At 42.7% G+C, this 19,256-nt stretch overlaps 1 protein-coding gene across 22 annotated transcripts in view; it reads left to right on the top strand.

Annotated features, from left to right (window-relative positions):
• The window catches only part of tbc1d5 (TBC1 domain family, member 5), a 524,363-nt gene that overhangs the window by 193,824 nt on the left and 311,283 nt on the right, over positions 1–19,256 (top strand). Inside the window, exon 5 of one of the 22 annotated variants that reach the window (XM_087987278.1) lies at positions 3,470–3,555. The exons of 20 other annotated variants lie outside the window; for them this stretch is intronic. The gene's annotated coding sequence lies outside the window, so the exon portion shown is untranslated. The remainder of the gene's footprint in view (positions 1–3,469; positions 3,556–19,256) is intronic. One more of the 22 variants, XM_087987276.1, reaches the window with a different exon arrangement.

Raw genomic sequence — 19,256 nt, 5'->3', positions numbered from 1 at the left:
ATTGGGCAGATTTCCTTGCCTAAAAGACAGTCTGGTTGTTTCTTTGTTGCCTTTACTGAGGTTGAACATTTTGGATTAGATTGATTTGTTCAACTGAATTTAAATTCACCTTTGCTAATGTGTGATCAGCATCCTTGTCTAGGGCATTTATTATCCGAACATGATAGCGGGCACTATTTCGTTCGGATAAGCTATTATTCGGTTAATCAAGTAAATGCCTTTCCTGTGGGGCTGAGAGATTTTTAAGTCTGCTCCCCGTTCAGGAGACTGCGGCAACAGCACACCACATGCGCCCCCCTGCAACCCCGTGCAACACCGCCGTCAAGGCCGTGCGGCACCGCCCCTCGCCCCAACACCACACCTCGTGCCCAACCCTGTGTAACACCACCTCCCGTGCCCCTGCCCCCATCACCTACCCTGTGCAACACCACCCCCTGCCTCCAACACCGCTACCCCACCCCCAAACCGTCCCCCTGCCCCCAACCCGGTGCAACACCGCCCTCCCGTCCCCAAACCCGTGCAACACTGCTTCCCGCTCCCAACACCGCCCCCTGCCTCCAAACTTGTGCAACACCGCCCCCCGCTCCCTACACCGTCCTCACTCACTCCCAGCACCACACTCACCCCAACCCCGTGCAACACCGCCCCCACACCCAACTCTGTGCAGCACCTACCCCCTGCCCCTAACACTGCTCCCCGCCCGCCCCCCCCCAACCCCCCCCAACCCCGTGCAACACCACCCCCGCCCACAAATCCACCCCCACCCCAACTCCGTCCACTCTGGGGAAGCTGGACTGGACAACAACAACAAGACTGCTGCTGCCTTTGTAGGGTAAGTCTCCAAATACCACACCCACCCACAAACACACATCGCCACACACACAAGTTTTTACTGCAACTTTTTGACAGGTTCAACCTTTGGCCTGTACTGGACAATGTTGGAAAGATTATTTTGGGGACGGGGTGGGGTCTAGGGTACGCACCTGTGCAGATCTCCAGGGAAAGTGTGGGGACAGAGAGAGGATGGGCAGACGTGGAGATGGTGCCTATTTAATCACTGTAAACAAAAGACACGATCACTGTTGGAAACATGTCTTTGATGTAATGTTTCCATTGGGACCTCGAGACCTCCTTCTGTTAGTCCGATTTTTGGATAATTGGTATTTGGGTAATCGAGGTTCCTCTGTAATTGTCTATGATTACAAATCCAGTAATGCTATCATTTTCAGTAAATGTTTTGATCATCTAGTGTTCAAGGGTTAGTACTGACCAGATAATCAAGGTAATTTCCCTGCCAGTCTGAAGAAACCAAATTGAGTCTGAAACATTTACAATGTTCCTGTCTGCAACAGTGCTGCCAGATTTGCCAGTAATTTCCAGCACTTCCTATTTAAATCTCAGTTTTCTGCTGTACTTGAGTTTATGTTAAGATAACGTGCTGACCAGTTCTTGAATAGATGTACCTTCAGTGAAATGGCATTGTTGGTTGAATGCTTTCCTTCCTTAACCATTCTATGATTTTATACCTGAAAGCAAACTGTGCCTTGGTTTAATTTATCATCTGAAAAGCAGTGCATGCACCAGTGTGTAATATCCTTAGAACTGCGCTGAAAAAAGGTTTATGGGAATTGCTGAAATGGGTTATGAGCCTTTTGACTGAAAGTTGAGAATGCTACTATCTTGAGTCGAAAAATTGTGAAGTCTACTGAAAAAATACCATGGAATAAATTCTGTTAAGCTTACACTCGACAATCAATAGCTCATAAAAAAACATTTTATAAAAAGAGTAAGATTGTTATTGGAGACTTTTACAGGGACTTAAGTTTGACCAGCGCGGCAAATACCAATATGGTGTCGTTTTGGTTCAGTCATTCCAGAAGTGGCAAGTTCCAATGAATGGAAACTGAACCAATATTCTGTTAACTTCAAATTGGATGTATTTCGGACTTTAGAAGCAATTTAGTTTGGTAAGTATCCAAACTATAATTCCTAGCTCCAAAGAAAACTCCTATCAGATTCGAAGTATGAATTCTTTATTCACTCTCCTTAGATGCTGCTAGTCATGCTGAGTTTCCCTAGTAGTTTTTATTTAATTTTGGATCTCCGACATCCATGGTGTTTTACTTTTGTTGGATGATTTATGATGATTTACAGTTTTTCAAAGTAAATTACTGTTTATGGTTTTGGGGCATTTGTCCAAATGACAGTTCTGACACTAATTCTTTAATTCATATAAGTGAGAGGCATTAATCTGTTATGGGATAAAAAGAATGAAAAGTTCTTAAGATTTAAAAAAATTGTTGCACTTCTTGTCAACTGATTTTAAATAATATGTTGTATTATATAGTTACTAAAAGTGATTATAAGTACAGCATGCAAGGAGTTGTATTTGGTCAGTATTTTCCGTGGATTTGATGTACAATTCTCGGTGAGTAAACTGAGAAAAATCAAACTCTTTAGACATCCTTTCAACATATTGTAGATCAAAATTATATGTTTTTTTATTACAACAAAAGTGCTCCATGACAGAAGGTAAAGGCTCCCTGAAGTATTGCCTTGTATGCTCATACTGAACCTCACTAAACAGTAACAATACCATATTATATTTCACTTATACTACTTATCCTGAGGTACCCACATACATTTCATGTTTTAAAATACAGTGAGCTGATCACACATGGATCAGCTGGTTTGGCTGTGTGCATTTTTGTGATTATAAAGTGGCATCATCTCTGAGATTAAGATAAAATGTATTGACAAACTCCTTTCACATTAAAACCATGTGTATTTGCAGAAGTATCTTTAATTGAGTCTCTTGTGGTACACCATAGGATTGGAAGATATTATCCCTTGGGTGTAAGAGCACTAGACTAATCTGTAGAGTCACCTGCATGTTGTAACTAAAATGTTGTTTCCCTAAAGATAAATTGACTGCCAAACATAACATTAGTGGCACCATCATGTTCTGCAGTTATTTTAAAAAGGATGAAAACATACAGGATTTACATTTTAATTCAGATTGTAAAAGGCAGCCTCAGGGTTTGTAGTGCTTAGAACCTGTTAAACTTTGTGAGCATTATACTTTGTGAATTTCTGTTTTTATTTTTATTTCAATGCAATGTAATATATTACCAGTTAGGGTTTTACCAATGTATTTTATTTGTGCTGTATGCAAAAGTTAGCTTCCGTAGGTGAACCTCCAATCGTGCAACCCTCTCAGATATCTGTGCCATCTAATTCTGGCAGCCTTTGCGTTCCAAATTGTAATTACTTCACTTTTGTTAGTTGTGCTTACAGTTGCATAGGCCCGGAACTCTTGAATTCTGACCCTAACCTCTCCATCTCTCTGCCTCTCTACCGAGCTTGCTTCCTTGACAATAGTGTTTTACTCCAGTTTTTGCTTATCTAAACTAAAATCTCCCTAAGTGATTTGATATTTAATCTTGTTTTCTTTTTGACCTTGAGAAAGACCTTGGACAGAGTGGATAAGGATAAACCCCACACAGATTGAGAAACAACAACGAGAACATAAAGTGTTTTACAAAAGGTGTGCATGTAAGTTGAGGAAAAACTCTATTGTCACATAGTGAGTAGCTAGCATTTGGGATGGTGTTCCAATTTCGGTGATTTGGTGGAGGTGATTTCAATTGAAGCATTCAAGAGGACATTGAATGATTATTTAAATAGAAACAATGCACAGCGTTACAGGAAAAAGGTGAGAAATTGGTACTAAGTTAAAATGCATATGTTGCATACATTGGGCCAAATCGCCTCTTTCTGCACTATAACTATTCTATGATTCTTTGAAACATTTAATTGTTAAAAGTTATGTAAATAAGATATCATTGTTTTTGTTCATCTATAAACCAAATCTAGTCTTACGCTAATAAATATCATATTGTTAATATCACTAAAGCTCGTTCAAGGATGCATTAGAAATGATATGGTTTGCCTTTTCTGACTTTTAGGATTCCAAATTAGAGGAAGAAAATGCTGATTTCAAAGCTCTGGCTATAAGTTGGTTTTAATAAAATTTTCTAAAAATAAGGTTATGTTTGGAATTATTTCTGGTCCCAAGTAATTTATTTGCGTCTCTTAAGTGCATTGTCTGAGATGTCATTCTGAAATTTGTGTATTTGATGGAACTTCATGAACATCACTGAAGAACTCTAAATAGCTCTATTTATCCCCTTTGTCTTCAATTTCTGAATACAAAAGTAATAATGAAGAAGAGACTGACCTCTTGGTTAATGGACTTCAAAAGTTGAATGCCTTGCCATCCACACATCTAATCAACTGGTTCAAAAAAATTCAATCAAATTGGTCAGACATAACTTTTCCTTAATGAAACCATGTTGACAAATATTGATTAATCCCTGTCTGTCTAAGTGCTGACTAATTCTGCTACTCAGAAATGCTTCTAATACTTTCCTCATGGGTAAGTTTTGACTGAGTGGCCCACAGTTTCCTGTTTTATATCCTGGTCCCTTTTTGAATAATGGTTTTCCTCAAGACTTCTGGCACCTCTCCCGTAGCCAAAGAGGAATTGAAAATTATTGTCAGTGCCCTTGCCATTTCCTCCTTTGCTTTGCTCAATAGCCAGAGATATATTTCAACTGATGCTGGAGATTTATCAATGTTTTAGCCTACCAGGTAGTTGGAGGAAATGATGGACATTTTAAAGCTGATATCATCAGTGTACACTTGGGATCTCATTGGTATTTGCATCTGCTGCTGTCGGACAATGTTTAGTTAAAGGAGCAGAGAGGGGTATAAATTCTTTGGGGACTGGGCAGATAAGAGAAGCCAATATTGCTGAATAAATTCTGGCTGTATTCAGGTAAGACTAATGAAGTCATATAAGAGAAGTTCTACAGAGGTGGTGAATGGAAGATAATTAACAGAGAATTCCATTGTAAAAATGAACCATTCTGCAGATAGGCTGAGGAGGAATCATCCACAATGGTATCACAGAGGATGTCATTTGTCTCTGGTTCAGCTGCGAGAAGAGTGGAAGTTGGACTGGAAGAACTTACAGTAGAAGTGAGAACATTTGGTTGAATTTTGCAGTGCAGAGAGGGACTATAGTTGGTGAGCATGATAGAGTCAGAGATCTGTTTTTGAGGAGATCATATTGGTCATTATTAATGGGAGGAGGACTGATCCTGAGCAAAGTATGGAAACAGGAAAAGCACAACTGATTCAGGAAATGAAGAGGCATGTGGTTCATATCACTGATCTACCACAGAATGGTTCTACTGTGGAAGACGTCGCAAAACTAATCCAGCTGTTTGGAAAAATTGCTGTCATTAAGCTTGTCCAAATCAAAAATGAGGTCAGATTGCACAGAGAATAATTTCCTTAATTCCTCCAGTGTTTCTTCTTTGTAATTTCTTCTCATTTGATATACATCTGTTTCCCCTTATCCTAAACCTATGATCTCTCATTGTAGATTGCCCAGTATGAGGAAACATCCCTTTTACATCTACTTTGTCAATCTCCTTTAGCATTTCATTTGCCTCAATTAGATCTCCTTTCATTCTTCTAAATACCACAGAGTATTGGCATCAACTGTTCAATATTTCTTTTCCGGAATCAATCCAGTGATGCTCTTCTGAGCTCCTTCCAAAGCATGGACGTTCCCTAACTAAGGGGACCAAAATTATATTCAATATCCTAGTTGCTTTCTCATTAATACCTTGCACCTAATTACCCGCTATTCCTGCATATTCCCTCTGCACTGAAGCACTCTGGCCTTGCGGTTCATAGCCTCACTCACTGATGTGCAGCCCACTGTTCTAGAATTCATTGTAGACAAAGAAGTAAGAGGACATCTGGCAAAAGGGGACATGGAAGCAGGGACTCGAGGTCCTTGTGATCAACAGCCTGGGTCAACAGCATCTTTGGTGATGACATGGGCTCGGCCTGGTACTCCTTGAGGTATCTTCTGCGGCATCTTCAGGGTTCCAATGGCCCGACATGGTGGTCTGCTTGAACGGTGGCTTTGGCGATGAAGTGTGTTCTTGAGGCGGCGTCTTTGGCAACATGGTCGTCTAGCCCGCAATTTGGTCACTTCGATATCTGCTTTCTGCAACAGTAGCGAATGTGATTCCACGACCTTTTGCTCAACCTTGGGAACTCATGAGCCGTGAATTGAACAAAGGTGGACTTTGTCTTATTTTTTATAAATATATGATTTCTGTGTTTTAATGTAAGCACTTCTGTATTTTTTTTGTAAAAATACAAGTGACAATAAATTACTATTTAAAAAAAAAACTATATATCAAGAAAAGGAGTGGATTATTCAGCCTCACTATTCAATATGATCATGACTGATTGAACACTTAAATCAAAACTCAACACTGCACTGCAGGAAGTTGTATGCAATCAGATGTTTACCATACTGACAGCTCATTTAAAGCTAAAGCCATATGCTAAAATAAGATCTTGCCCACCTGTTAAAATTGCTGACTTAATATGAATTTTAATTTTTTAGAATTTGTAAATGGTTTACATAGAGAATGGACATTTCTTAAGTATCTATTCCAAATATTGAATCTGCATAAATTGAATTAGCTTGATCATCACATGCATTTGCAATGTTGCTGCTATGGTGCCATCTTAAGTACAGGATACCTCGGTACAGATACTTAAGTATTTGTTACAGAATTGAAAGAATAATTAATAATAGTCCAGCATAAAAATAAAAAGGTTTTTAAAAGTACTCGAATCACAGATCTTCTCACCAAGTCCAAACCAGCACCTTGCCTCTAGAACACGCTGGGCTTCAAAGGTTGACGCCTCGCTTCCAGTCTGCAAGGTCCTCGCCTCCCCCACAACTGCCTCCAGGTCGGGCCTTGTCTCGCCCGCGGTGTCTTCTAATGTAGGTAAAGTTGATGAAGTTTCTTGGGGTAGATATAACAACTTATACCCAAGAACATAAATTATTAGTTTTAGTTCAACATTGAATTATAATTATGAAGCATTAGCGATAAATGTTTATTTTTGTAAGTTACTCGGACATTATTTTACTTATCACTGATTATTTTAATGTGAGTTTTAATGACAATTATGGCTGGATTCTAGAAATTATTTCTTCAATCCCATAGCTTAAAACAAATAAAGCACACACAATTGTTAATAAATTCTTACAATCTGAATGAATGATTATTATGGTTTTTGAGCATTTGGACCCACCTTTTTTTTTTAGATTAGATTCTCTACAGTGTGGAAACAGGCTCTTCGGCCCAACAAGTCCAAACCGCCCCTCTGAAGAGGGACCCACCACCCAAATCCATTCCCCTACCCTATATTTACCCCAACTCTGTGGGCAATTTAGCATGGCCAATTCACCTGACCTGCACATCTTTGGATTGTGGAAGGAAACTGGAGCAGCCGGAGGAAACTCCACGCAGACACAGGAAGAATGTCCATCTCCACACAGACCGACAGAAATCGAACCCAGGACCCTGGTGCTGTGAGGCAGCAGTGCTAGCCACTGTGCCACCCATAAAAATGCATGGCAACTTCTTTCCCTAAAGGGCATTAGTGAACCAGATGGGCCTTTCCTGACAAAGGCTGCAATTTCCCTCTTAATTCCAGGTTGCCACTGAATTCAAATTCTACCATCTGTTTTAGCAGGATTCGAACCCAGCCCTAGCTGGGTCTCAGGATTAATAATCCAGCAAAGCACCAGTAGGCTATTGCCTCCACATGCTTTTTTCTTGCAGAATTATAAAACAAAACTGTGTTATTTGTTTGGAAGCTACTGCTCCGCTGGGCCTGTGTCACATGTTTCAGGAATAATAGTAGAATTCATTTTTAGGTCCAATTTGAGGAAGAGATAGAAGTCCAAATTGTAAAAAAATGGGATACTGCAGTTTCTAAAAGTAATGACACTCAATTGACCTCTTTTACATCCTACTTTTGAGATTTTGTTTGGCTTAGAGATTATGAGTTGAAGAAACTATACCTTTCACAAATTTCCGCATCAAAGGTTTCTGCGCAAAATAAGTGATTCGGGTGTGCGTTTAACTTAATAGCAAGAATATAAGTTTGATTAGCTAACAGGAAAGATTTAACAACTGCAGTGCCATAGGGGTCATTACTGGGTCATCAACTATTTGCATTTTGTCTTTTCAACCAAGTCAGAGAATTTGTTTCACGAATTTATTTCGCTGGAGGAGCTGCTTCTTTTCACAGAAAATGACATTCTCTGCAAAGCTGTGGAAGTGCCAGAGTTGGACTGGGGTGGACAAAGTTAAAAATCACACACCAGGTTACAATCCAACAGGTTTATTTGGAAGTACAAGCTTACTGAGCGCTGCTTCTTTGTCAGGTAGCTAATGAGGTAGGATCATAGGACACAGAATTTATAGTGAAAGATCAAAGTGTCATACCACTGATGTGATGCATTGAGTAAACTGAGATTGCTGTTACATCTTTAATCATTTAGAATATAAAAACAGTCTCAGCTCAAACAGTTCAGCTCACAGGCATAAACTCAGTCACACTGGCGTACACACTCTATCAAGCACGCACACACTCTTGCACTCCCTCTCAAACACACATGCGCGCATATAAGTCTATGAGGTGAATTTATCAATTCCTACTTTGGAAATAGAACCGAGGAGCAGGAAAATCGATGTTTCGGGCAAAAGCCCTTCATCAGGAATACAGGCAGACTGCCTGAAGATACAGGGAGACAAGGGAGGCGCGGTAGTAGTTTGGCGCACCGACCTCTACACCACTGAGGCCAAACGCCAGCTCGCAGATACCTCCTCCTACTGCCCCCTTGACACAAACCAGCAGACAAGGGAGGCGCGGTAGTAGTTTGGCGCACCGACCTCTACACCGCTGAGGCCAAATGCCAGCTCACAGATACCTCCTCCTACTGCCCCCTTGACCAGGACCCCACCCCCCACCACCAAACCATCACCTCCCAGACCGTCCATAACCTCATCACCTCGGGTGATCTCCCATCCACCGCCTCCAACCTCATAGTCCCACAACCCCGCACCTCCCGCTTCTACCTCCTGCCCAAAATCCACAAACCTGACTGCCCCGGCCGACCCATTGTCTCCGCCTGCTCCTGCCCCACCGAACTCATCTCTGCATACCTCGACACGGTCCTGTCCCCCTTAGTCCAAGAACTCCCCGCCTATGTTCGGGACACCACCCATGCCCTCCACCTGCTCCATGATTTTCGCTTCCTTGGTCCCCAACGCCTTATTTTCACCATGGACATCCAGTCCCTGTACACCTCCATCCCCCATCACGAAGGACTCAAAGCCCTCCGCTTCTTTCTTTCCCACCGTACCGACCAGTACCCTTCACTGACACCCTCCTCCGACTGACTGAACTGGTCCTCACCCTGAACAACTTCTCCTTCCAATCCTCCCACTTCCTCCAAAAGAAAGGAGTAGCCATGGGCCCCAGCTATGCCTGCCTCTTCGTAGGATATGTGGAACAATCCATCTTCCGCAACTACACTGGCCCCACCCCCCACCTTTTCCTCCGCTACATCGATGACTGTATCGGCGCCGCCTCGTGCTCCCACGAGGAAGTTGAACAGTTCATCCACTTCACCAACACCTTCCACCCCGACCTCAAATTCACCTGGACAGTCTCAGATTCCTCCCTCCCCTTCCTCGACCTTTCTATTTCCATCTCAGGCGACCGAATCAACACGGACATCTACTACAAACCGACCGACTCCCACAGCTACCTGGACTACACCTCCTCCCATCCTGCCCCCTGTAAAAACGCCATCCCATTCTCCCAATTCCTTCGACTCCGCCGCATCTGCTCCCAGGAGGACCAGTTCCAAAAACGCACAACACAGATGGCCTCCTTCTTCAAGGACCGCAATTTCCCCCCCGACGTGGTCGACGATGCCCTCCACCGCATCTCTTCCACTTCCCGCTCCTCCGCCCTTGAACCCCGCCCCTCCAACCGCCACCAGGACAGAACCCCACTGGTCCTCACCTACCACCCCACCAATCTCCATGTACAGCGCATCATCCGCCGTCATTTCCGCTACCTCCAAACGGACCCCACCACCAAGGATATATTTCCCTCCCCTCCCCTATCAGCATTCCGTAAAGACCACTCCCTCCGTGACTCCCTCGTCAGATCCACACCCCCCACCAACCCAACCTCCACTCCCGGCACCTTCCCCTGCAACTGCAGGAGGTGCAAGACTTGCGCCCACACCTCCCCCCTCACCTCCCTCCAAGGCCCCAAAGGAAACTTCCATATCCGCCACAGATTCACCTGCACCTCCACACATATCATCTATTGCATCCTCTGCACCCGATGTGGCCTCCTCTATATTGGGGAGACAGGCAGGCTACTTGCGGACCGTTTCAGCGAACACCTCTGGGACACCCGGACCAACCAACCCAACCACCCTGTAGCTCAACATTTCAATTCCCCCTCCCACTCCACCAAGGATATGCAGGTCTTTGGACTCCTCCATCGTCAGACCACAACAAAACGACGGTTGGAGGAAGAATGCCTCATCTTCCGGCTAGGAACCCTCCAACCACAAGGGATGAACTCGGATTTCACCAGTTTCCTCATTTCCCCTCCCCCCACCCTGTCTCAGTCAAATCCATCGAATTCAGCACCGCCTTCCTAACCTGCAATCTTCTTCCCGACCTCTCCGCCCCCACCCCAGTCTGACCTATCACCCTCACCTTGACCTCTTTCCACCTATCACATTTCCGACGCCCCTCTCCCAAGTCCCTCCTCCCTACCTTTTATCTTAGCCTGCTGGACAAACTTTCCCCATTCCTGAAGAAGGGCTTATGCCCAAAACGTCGATTCTCCTGTTCCCTGGATGCTGCCTGACCTGCTGCGCTTTTCCAGCAACACATTTCCATGCCTGAAGATACAGACAGACTCTAACCTCACACCTTTAATGCATTGTCTGAGCTGAGATATCATCTTTCTTTAATAAAGCCTCAAGTTATCTCAGAAATGTGATTTGAAAGACGTTCTGGGATTTATGTATGAATGAATCAAGACCTGCAACCCTATTCTAAGTGATTAAAGACTTAACAGCAATCTAGATAAAAGCAAATTACTGCGGATACTGGAATCTGAAATCAAAAGAGAAAAGCTGGAAAATCTCAGCAGGCCTGGCAGCATCTGTAAGGAGAGAAAAGAGCTGACGTTTCGAGTCTAACTGACCCTTTGTCAAAGCTAAAAAAAAGGGAGAAATAGGTAGGTATTTATATTTCTTGATCGTCTCTCTTTCTATCGGTCTCCACTCTCTTATCACCTTTTTCCTCTCCTCTTCCCCCCCCCCCCCCCCCCCTTCTCCCCTGTTTTCCATTTTGTCTCTGCTTCACCCATCCCCCACATATTTTGTCACATAGCACTGGCTTCAGCCTTGGTCATTCACAGCTCCTAATGGGTGGCACGGTGGCACAGTGGTAAGCACTGCTGCCTCACAGCGCCAGAGACCTGGGTTCAATTCCCGCCTCAGGCGACTCTCTGTGGAATTTGCACATTCTCCCTGTGTCTGCGTGGGTTTCCTCCGGGTGCTCTGGTTTCCTCCCACAATCCAAAAATGTGCAGATTAGGTGAATTGGCCATGCTAAATTGCCCATAGTCTTAGGTGAAGGGGTAAATATAGGGGAATGGGTCTGGGTGGGTTGCGCTTTGGCGAGTCGGTGTAGACTTGTTGGGCCGAAGGCCTGTTTCCACACTGTAAGTAATCTAATCTCCCTAAAATCTCTCTATGCACTGTCATTATCACCTCTTTATTGCTACCTTTGCTTTTGGAGCCTTGACTCTTATTCTCTCAGCCTAGTATAAATGCCTCCCTATTTCTCCCTTTTTTTTAGCTTTGACAAAGGGTCAGTTAGACTCGAAACGTCAGCTCTTTTCTCTCCTTACAGATGCTGCCAGACGTGCTGAGATTTTCCAGCATTTTCTCTTTTGGTAACAGCAATCTAGGCTTGTTCAATGCATCGCATCAGTTTGGTCTTTTACTATAAATTCTGTGTCCTCTGATCCTGCTCCGAAAGCTTGTTCTTCCAAATAAACCTGTTGGACTATAACCTTGCATTGTGTGATTTTTAGTTCTGTGCAAAGTGAGTCTTCAATTATATCCACTGAAGCTTAATACTGTTCATTTCCAATGTTGGAGGAAATGCCCCCTCCTACATCGACCAACTAATGAGTGAACCCTGTAATCCAGATGGACATCACCCCTAACTTAAAACTCTGAGAGAGAAAAAAATAAATTGTATGGTAGCCAAATTTGCTGATGTCATATAGACAGTAGGAAGGTAAGTTATGAAGAGGGTATAATAGATAGAAAAATTAAGTGAGTAGGTGAAAATTTAGCAGATGGAACACATTGTGAACAAATGTAAACTTGTTCTGTTTGGCAGGAAGAATAAAAAGCAGCATGTGTTATTTAAATAGAAAGAGATTGTGTAACTGTTTTGAACAGAAGAATCAGGATGGCCTAGTTCATAAATCACAAAAATGCTACACAAATGGAGTAAATGATTAATAAGTCGAATGAAATACTCTTGTTTACTACGAGAGGAATGGAATCTAAAAGGAGGCATGTTTGTATGACCTTCAGTGAGATCACTCTGGAATACTGTTTTTAAAATATGAATTTGTTAGAAGCAGTTCAGAGAAGATTCACTTGATTGATAGCTGGGATTGAGGGGTGATGTAATTAGGAAAAATTGGACAGGCTGGGCTTGCATCCATTGGAATTTAGAAAAATGAGAAGTTATCTTATTAAAACATGTAGATCCTGAGGAAAAATGACAGGGTGATGCTGAAAGAATGTTATCCTTTCCTGGGAGAGAGACTAGGACTAGGGTTTAAAAAAAAAAAATAAGTGTTACCCATTTCAGACAAATGAGAAGAAATTGTTTACCTTGTTCCTGGACAACTGAAAGAACCAATATATTGAAAAAGTGTATTCTATGACCATGTTCACTCCTCCTACCATCAGAGCACAGTGGCAGCAGTATGTACAATCTTTAAGATATACTGCAGCAACTCATCAAGGCTTCCTTAACAATACCTTACAAGCATGTGACTTCAAACCCATGACCTCTACCATCATAGAACAACAAGGGCAGCACACGCATGGGAACAGCTACCTAGAGGTTACTCTCTAAGCTGCATACCATCCTGACTTGGAACTGTTCCTTCATTAATACTTAATCAAATCCTGGAGCTACCTTCCAAACAGCTCTGTGGTATCTTTTCTCCTGCTCTCACTCTCTCCCCACATCCAAACCCCCAGGGGAAAATCCCCCAATCCATTCATCCTGTCTCTTTAACTCAAGCCTTCCAGTGCTGCCAACATCCTTTTAAATATTTTTCTACACACACTCAGGTTTAGCAATAACCTTCCTAGATCTCTCTCTCTGCCTGTGTGGCATTAGTAGTTAGCTTTTCTATATTGAATGTTGACATTGGCATAAGGTACGACTTAGCTCTGCCACTTGTCTCTGAATGGGTTTAAACTCACCCTGGAGATTTGAATACATAATCCACGTCGACCCTCCTGTCCTGTGTGAAGGCTCCATTCTTAGGATGTTACTTTAATGCAAGGTATTATAAACCCCTGCTAATAAACACAAATGGTTCCAAAGCCCTGATTGAAAAAGAGCAGCAGAGTTCTGTGTACAGGCCAATGTTTATCCCTTGACTGACGCTACTATTATAGTTCTTAAAGATTCATTTTTGGGATTGGGTGTCACTGGCTAAGCCAGCATTTAATGCTTTTCTCTACATGCCTTTGAGGAAGTGATAGTGAGCAGTCTTCTTTAACTACTGCAATTCAATAGTATAAGTATACCGACAGTGCTTTGAGGGAGATATTCCAGAATTTTGACTAGGAATGATAATATAGTCATAGTGATCTGTGGTTTGGAGAGGAGGTAACATAGGTTGCATGCATTTGCTGTGCTTACTCTGCTAAATTGTAGAAGTCACAGATTGGGAAGGTGCTTTTGAAGGAGCCTTGGTGAGTTGTTCAAGTGGATCTTCATCTTAACACACCGTTACAACTGCTCAGTGATGGAGGCAGTGAACATTGAAGCTGTTAGATGGGATGCGAGTTAAATAAGGTGGTTTATACTGGATGGTGTCAAGCTTCTTGAGTTTTCCAAGAGCTGTACTTACTTAAGTGGAGAATATTCAACACATTCATGCCTTGTATCTTGTAGATGGTGGACACATACTGGGAAGAAGGGATGAATTACTCCCAATAGAATTTCCAACTTCTAATCTGCTTTTTTTGCCAACATATTTATGTAGCTAGTCCAGTTTTGTTTTTGGCCAATATTAATACTCATGCTGCTGATAGTGGGGAATTCAGTGAAAGTCGTGCATTTGAAGTCAGTGTGCATTTAATTTTAAGGGAATATCTCTTGTTGGAGATGGTCATTGCTTGGCACATGTGTGGTGCGAATGTTATTTGCCACTTCTTAGGCCATGCCTACATGTTGACCTCTTCCTGCATTTTAATATGGATTTGGATGGTCTGGTTGCTGTGTTTCCTTCATTATAACAATGCTTGCACTTCCAAAGTAATTAATTGACTGTCGAATGCTTTAGGAACTCCAGTGATCATGGATAGCTTGACATAAATGCACATCTTTTTCTTTATGTTTTAAGACTCGAGTTGTGTTACAGAAGGCTCTTTGTGCAATATAAAAATAGCTGACTTATACTCGACTTTGCCTTTAAAGGACATCAGTTATACTCTCTAGCGGGGTAGTATTTCAGTTTTATCGGTAGATGCTGTTATTTTTGCATAAATGATTTTCTAGATTCCTTTGTTAAAAGTAGTATATTTTTATGTTCATAGACTTATTCCTTTGACATTTAAATTAATTGAAAAAAATTCTCTACAACTGAAAAAGGAATGTATTACAATTGTTAGATTCAGATACTGACACCATAAGATATGTCGCTTTTTGAACGTCTTGGCTGAATAAACATTCTTCCATGTGTGTATGATCCCAACATTTTCTTCCATCATACCTTTGTGAGGAATAATTTTGCCACTTTGTTTCCACAAGGCTGTCAATTATTGTTGGAATCAAAACCAAATAAAATAGGAGTAAATTGTTGCAAGTGGGAATCAACTGTGATGATCTTACAGCGTTATAATTTACTGTCACTTTTTTAACTTTTTTCTAACCCTTTATTTTATATTGCATTTTTTGTGTATAGTTTTTTATTGGGTTATTTTTCCTATGGATTGACCAGATAACAGAAAATGAACGGAAGTGGATGATCAACTCCCTTATTGAGGTTTGCAAAGTGTACAGCAACAATTTATAGTTAAGTAGCACCTTTAATGTCATTAAATATCATAAAACACATCTCAGGAGCAACCTAAAGTGAAGTACTCATCGTCCAGTAGATGACATATCTGATAACTAAGCCTTTGGTCAAAGGGTTTTTAAGGAGTTTCTTAAAGGGAGAAGTCAAACTGGAGAGATGGAAAGGTTTATGCAGGGTATTCCAGAGCTCTGGGTATAGGACACTGAATGCAGAGCCATCAATGATGGAGTGATAAAAAGGAATGGCCATGAGAGCAGAATGAGAGGAGACAGATATCACGGAGAGTTGTAAGGCTATGTGAGATTATGGAGGTAGGGAGGAATGAGTTATTGGAGGGTATTAAAGACAAGGGTAAAGATTATAAAGTAGAGTTTCTTCGACTGGGAGTTAAGTAGTCAAAAAGTGTGGTGTTGGAAAAGTACAGCAGCATCCAAGGAGCAGGAGAGTTGAGGTTTCAAGCTCTTCATCAAGAATGTGGCAGATGGGCCCCAAGGGGGCTGAGAGATAAATGGGAGAGGGGTGGGGCTGGATGGAAGGTAGCTGGGAATGCGATAGGTCGATGAAGATGTGGGGTGATAGGTCAGAGTGGAGGGTAGAATAGATAGGTAGAAGGAAGATGAACAGGTAGGACAGTTCAAGAGGGTGGTGCCAAGTTGGAGGGTTAGGAAAGGAGATTAGGAAACTGGTGAAATCAATGTTGATTCCGTGTTGTTGGAGGGTCCCAAGATGGAAGATGAGGTTTTCTTTGTCAAGTCTTTGGGTGGCTAGGATTTGGCAGTGGAGGAGGCCCAGGGCTTGCATGTCCTTGGCAGAGTTGAAGTGGTCATCCGTAGGGTTGTTTAGTGTGTCTGTCCCGGAGATGTCCTCTGAAACATTCCGCAAATTGGCGTCCTATCTCCCCAGCATAGAGGCAACCATATCAAGAGCAACAGACACAGTAGATGAGGTGTTTGGATGTGCAGAAAAATCCCTGCCAAATGTGGAAGAATCCTTTGGGGCCTTGGATGGAGATGAGGGGGGAGGTGTGGGCAGGTTTTACACCTCTTGTAGTGGCAAGGGAAGATGCCGGGAGTTGAGGGTGGGTTGGTGGGGAGCGTGGACATAATGAAGTAGTCACGGAGGGTGTAGTCTCTGTAGAATGCTGAAAGAGTGGGGAGGGAAATGTATCTCTGCTGGTATGGTCTAATTGTAGGTGGGGGAATTAATGTGTTGTATCCAGAGATCGGCGGGGTGGAAGATGAGGATCAGAAGGGTTCTATCCTTGTTGCAGTTGGAGGGGTGCGGTTCAAGGGTGAAGGTGCAGAAAGTGGAGGAGATACACGAGAGGGCATCGTTGACCAGGTGGGAGGGGAAATTGTGGTCCTTGAAGTAAGAGGCTATCTGGGGTGTTCTGGATTGGAAATGATCCTCCTGGGAGTAGATGCAGTGGAGGCAGAGGATTTGGGAGTAAGAGATAGCATTTTTTATAGGAGGGTAGTTGGGAGGAGATGTAGTCCAGTCAGCTGTGGGAGTCGGGTTTGCAGTACTTATCAAAATTCACAAACCTGACTGCCCCGATCGACCCATCGTTTCTACCTGCTCCTGCCCCACCGAACCTATCTCTACACACCTTGACATCATTCCTATCCCCCTAGGTCTAGGATTTCCCCACATATATTGGGGACGCCACCTATGCCCTCCACCACCTCCATGAGTTTCATTTGCCTGGCCCCAATGCCTCATCCTCACTACAGACATCCGGTCTCTGTACGTGTCCATCCGCCATAACGAAGGCCTTCAAGCCCTCCGTTTCTCCCTCTCCCACTGACCCAACTAATACCCTTCCACCGAGACACTTGGTGAATTGGTACTGTCCCTCAACAATTTTTCCTTCAAATCCTCCCACTTCCTCCAGGCCTAAAGGGGTAGCCATGAGCATTCGCATAGGCCCCAGCTATGCCTGCGTCTTTGTCAGGTATGTGGAACAGTCCATCTTCCGCAGTTACACCAGCATCATTCCCTACCTTTTCCTCCGCTACATCGATGACTGACTCTATCGGCGTTGCCTTGAGTTAACACGAGGAGGTTGAACAGTTTGTCAAATTCACAAACAGCTTCCACCACCTCGAGTTTACCTGGACCATTTGGGATCCCACCCCACCCCCCATCTCTCCATCTCCGCGACTGACTCGACACGGCCATCTACTTCAAGCCCACCAACTCCTACAGCTACCTGGACTTCACTTCCTCTCAACATCCCGTCCTGTAAAAATGCTATCTCCTCTTCCCAACTCACCCACCCCTGTCACATCTGCTCCCAGAAGGATTAATTACATTCCAGAACATCCCAGATGGCCTTCTACTTTAAGGCCCGCAATTACCCCTCCCACGTCAACAATGCCCTTCAGTGCAGTCCTCACTTTTTCCTGGGAGTTAAGTAGGTCAATAAACATGGGTGTTACAGGAATGGTACTTTACTGCAGTTTAAGTCTCAAGCAGTGGAACTTTGAATGATTTCAAGATTATTGAGGATAGATTGTGAGTTTGTAGAATAATTAAATTTAGGATAACAAAAAGGCATTAGTTCAGTGCTAGCTAAACTGAGATAGCAGCGAAATTAAGTGATGTTTTGAAGGTGCACTTTGACTTTTATAGGGATGGCATAGATATACCGTCAGAAACTGATAACAAACACTGTTCACTTTGTCCTGAACTTGTTTAGCATTTCCACATGATGTATCTTGGTGAGTTTGTTTTATTTGCGTATGGGAAGCAGATAGTCTCTTACAATCCTACGTACATAACAGAACAGCGTTGATTATCCGAACGAGATGGGCAGAGAGTATTTTGTTTGGCTATCTGATTGTTCGGATAACTGATCTGTTCGTAAACAAAGGAAGCCATACTGGGACCTTGAGATCTTGTTTGGATAATCCGAAATTTGGATAATTGATGTTCTGATAACTGAGGTTGTTCTGTATTTGGCTTGCTTAGCAAGCCACTGAATTGTATCAGATTGCAACAAAAAAAAGGTTGTGAATGTCCATGCACCAGAAGGATTGAGGTGGTTCACTTCTTCACCTTTTGAGGGCAGCTAGGACTAGGCAATAAATATTGGCCTTACTAGTTTTGCCCATCCAAAAAAAATCATAAAATTGAGACAATGCTGAACAATAAAAACCCCAAAAACTGCAGGTGCTGGAAATCAGAATCAAAAACAAAGATTGCTGTGAAAACTCAACAAGTCTGGCAGGTTCTGTGGAGAAAAGCAGAGTTAACATTTCTGGTCCAGTGATCCTTCAGAATGGTTCTACCCTCCAGGAGAAGAAACTTTTCCCATCTCTGTGTAAATATGTAGTCCCTTAATCTGAGATTATGCCTCATCCTCGACTCCCCTCGAAGGGGTAACAACCTTCAAGTCTCCTAAGCGCTTTTTATGTTTCAGTAAGGTCACCTTTTATACTTACCAATTTCAACGGGTACAGGCTCAACCTCTCCTCATAAGACAGTCCTTGATATCAAGTATCAGCCTCGTGAACCCTCTGTATACTGCCTCCAATGTCTGTACAGTATATGGTTCCTTATAAAAGGGGCATAAAGCTGTCCACAGTATTCCAGCTATGGTCTGATTAGTGTTTTGTATAGTTTAAGACAAGCAACCCAATTTTACATTCCCTTTGATGTAAAGGCCAATATTCTATTTGCTTTACATATTACCTGCTGGTCTTGGATACAACTTTTTGTAATTCATGGACGAAAACTTCAAAATTCCTCTGTTTCATAGCTTTCTGAAGTCTTTCTCCATTTAAATAATATTGATGTTCTCTATTCTACTTGCAAAGTGCACAGCATTACACTTGGCAGATGGGGTATAATCTGTGAAAGTTTTTGCCAACTTAACATATCTATAATCCTCTGCAGACTATTTGTCTTCC

The sequence above is a fragment of the Chiloscyllium plagiosum genome, unplaced genomic scaffold, assembly GCF_037043375.1.
Source record: "Chiloscyllium plagiosum isolate Xiang-an unplaced genomic scaffold, Cpla_swu_hap1 HiC_scaffold_5, whole genome shotgun sequence".
Taxonomy (NCBI): domain Eukaryota; kingdom Metazoa; phylum Chordata; class Chondrichthyes; order Orectolobiformes; family Hemiscylliidae; genus Chiloscyllium; species Chiloscyllium plagiosum.
Note: the sequence above shows the minus strand (reverse complement) of the source record. Positions and strands in the feature narration are given on the sequence as shown.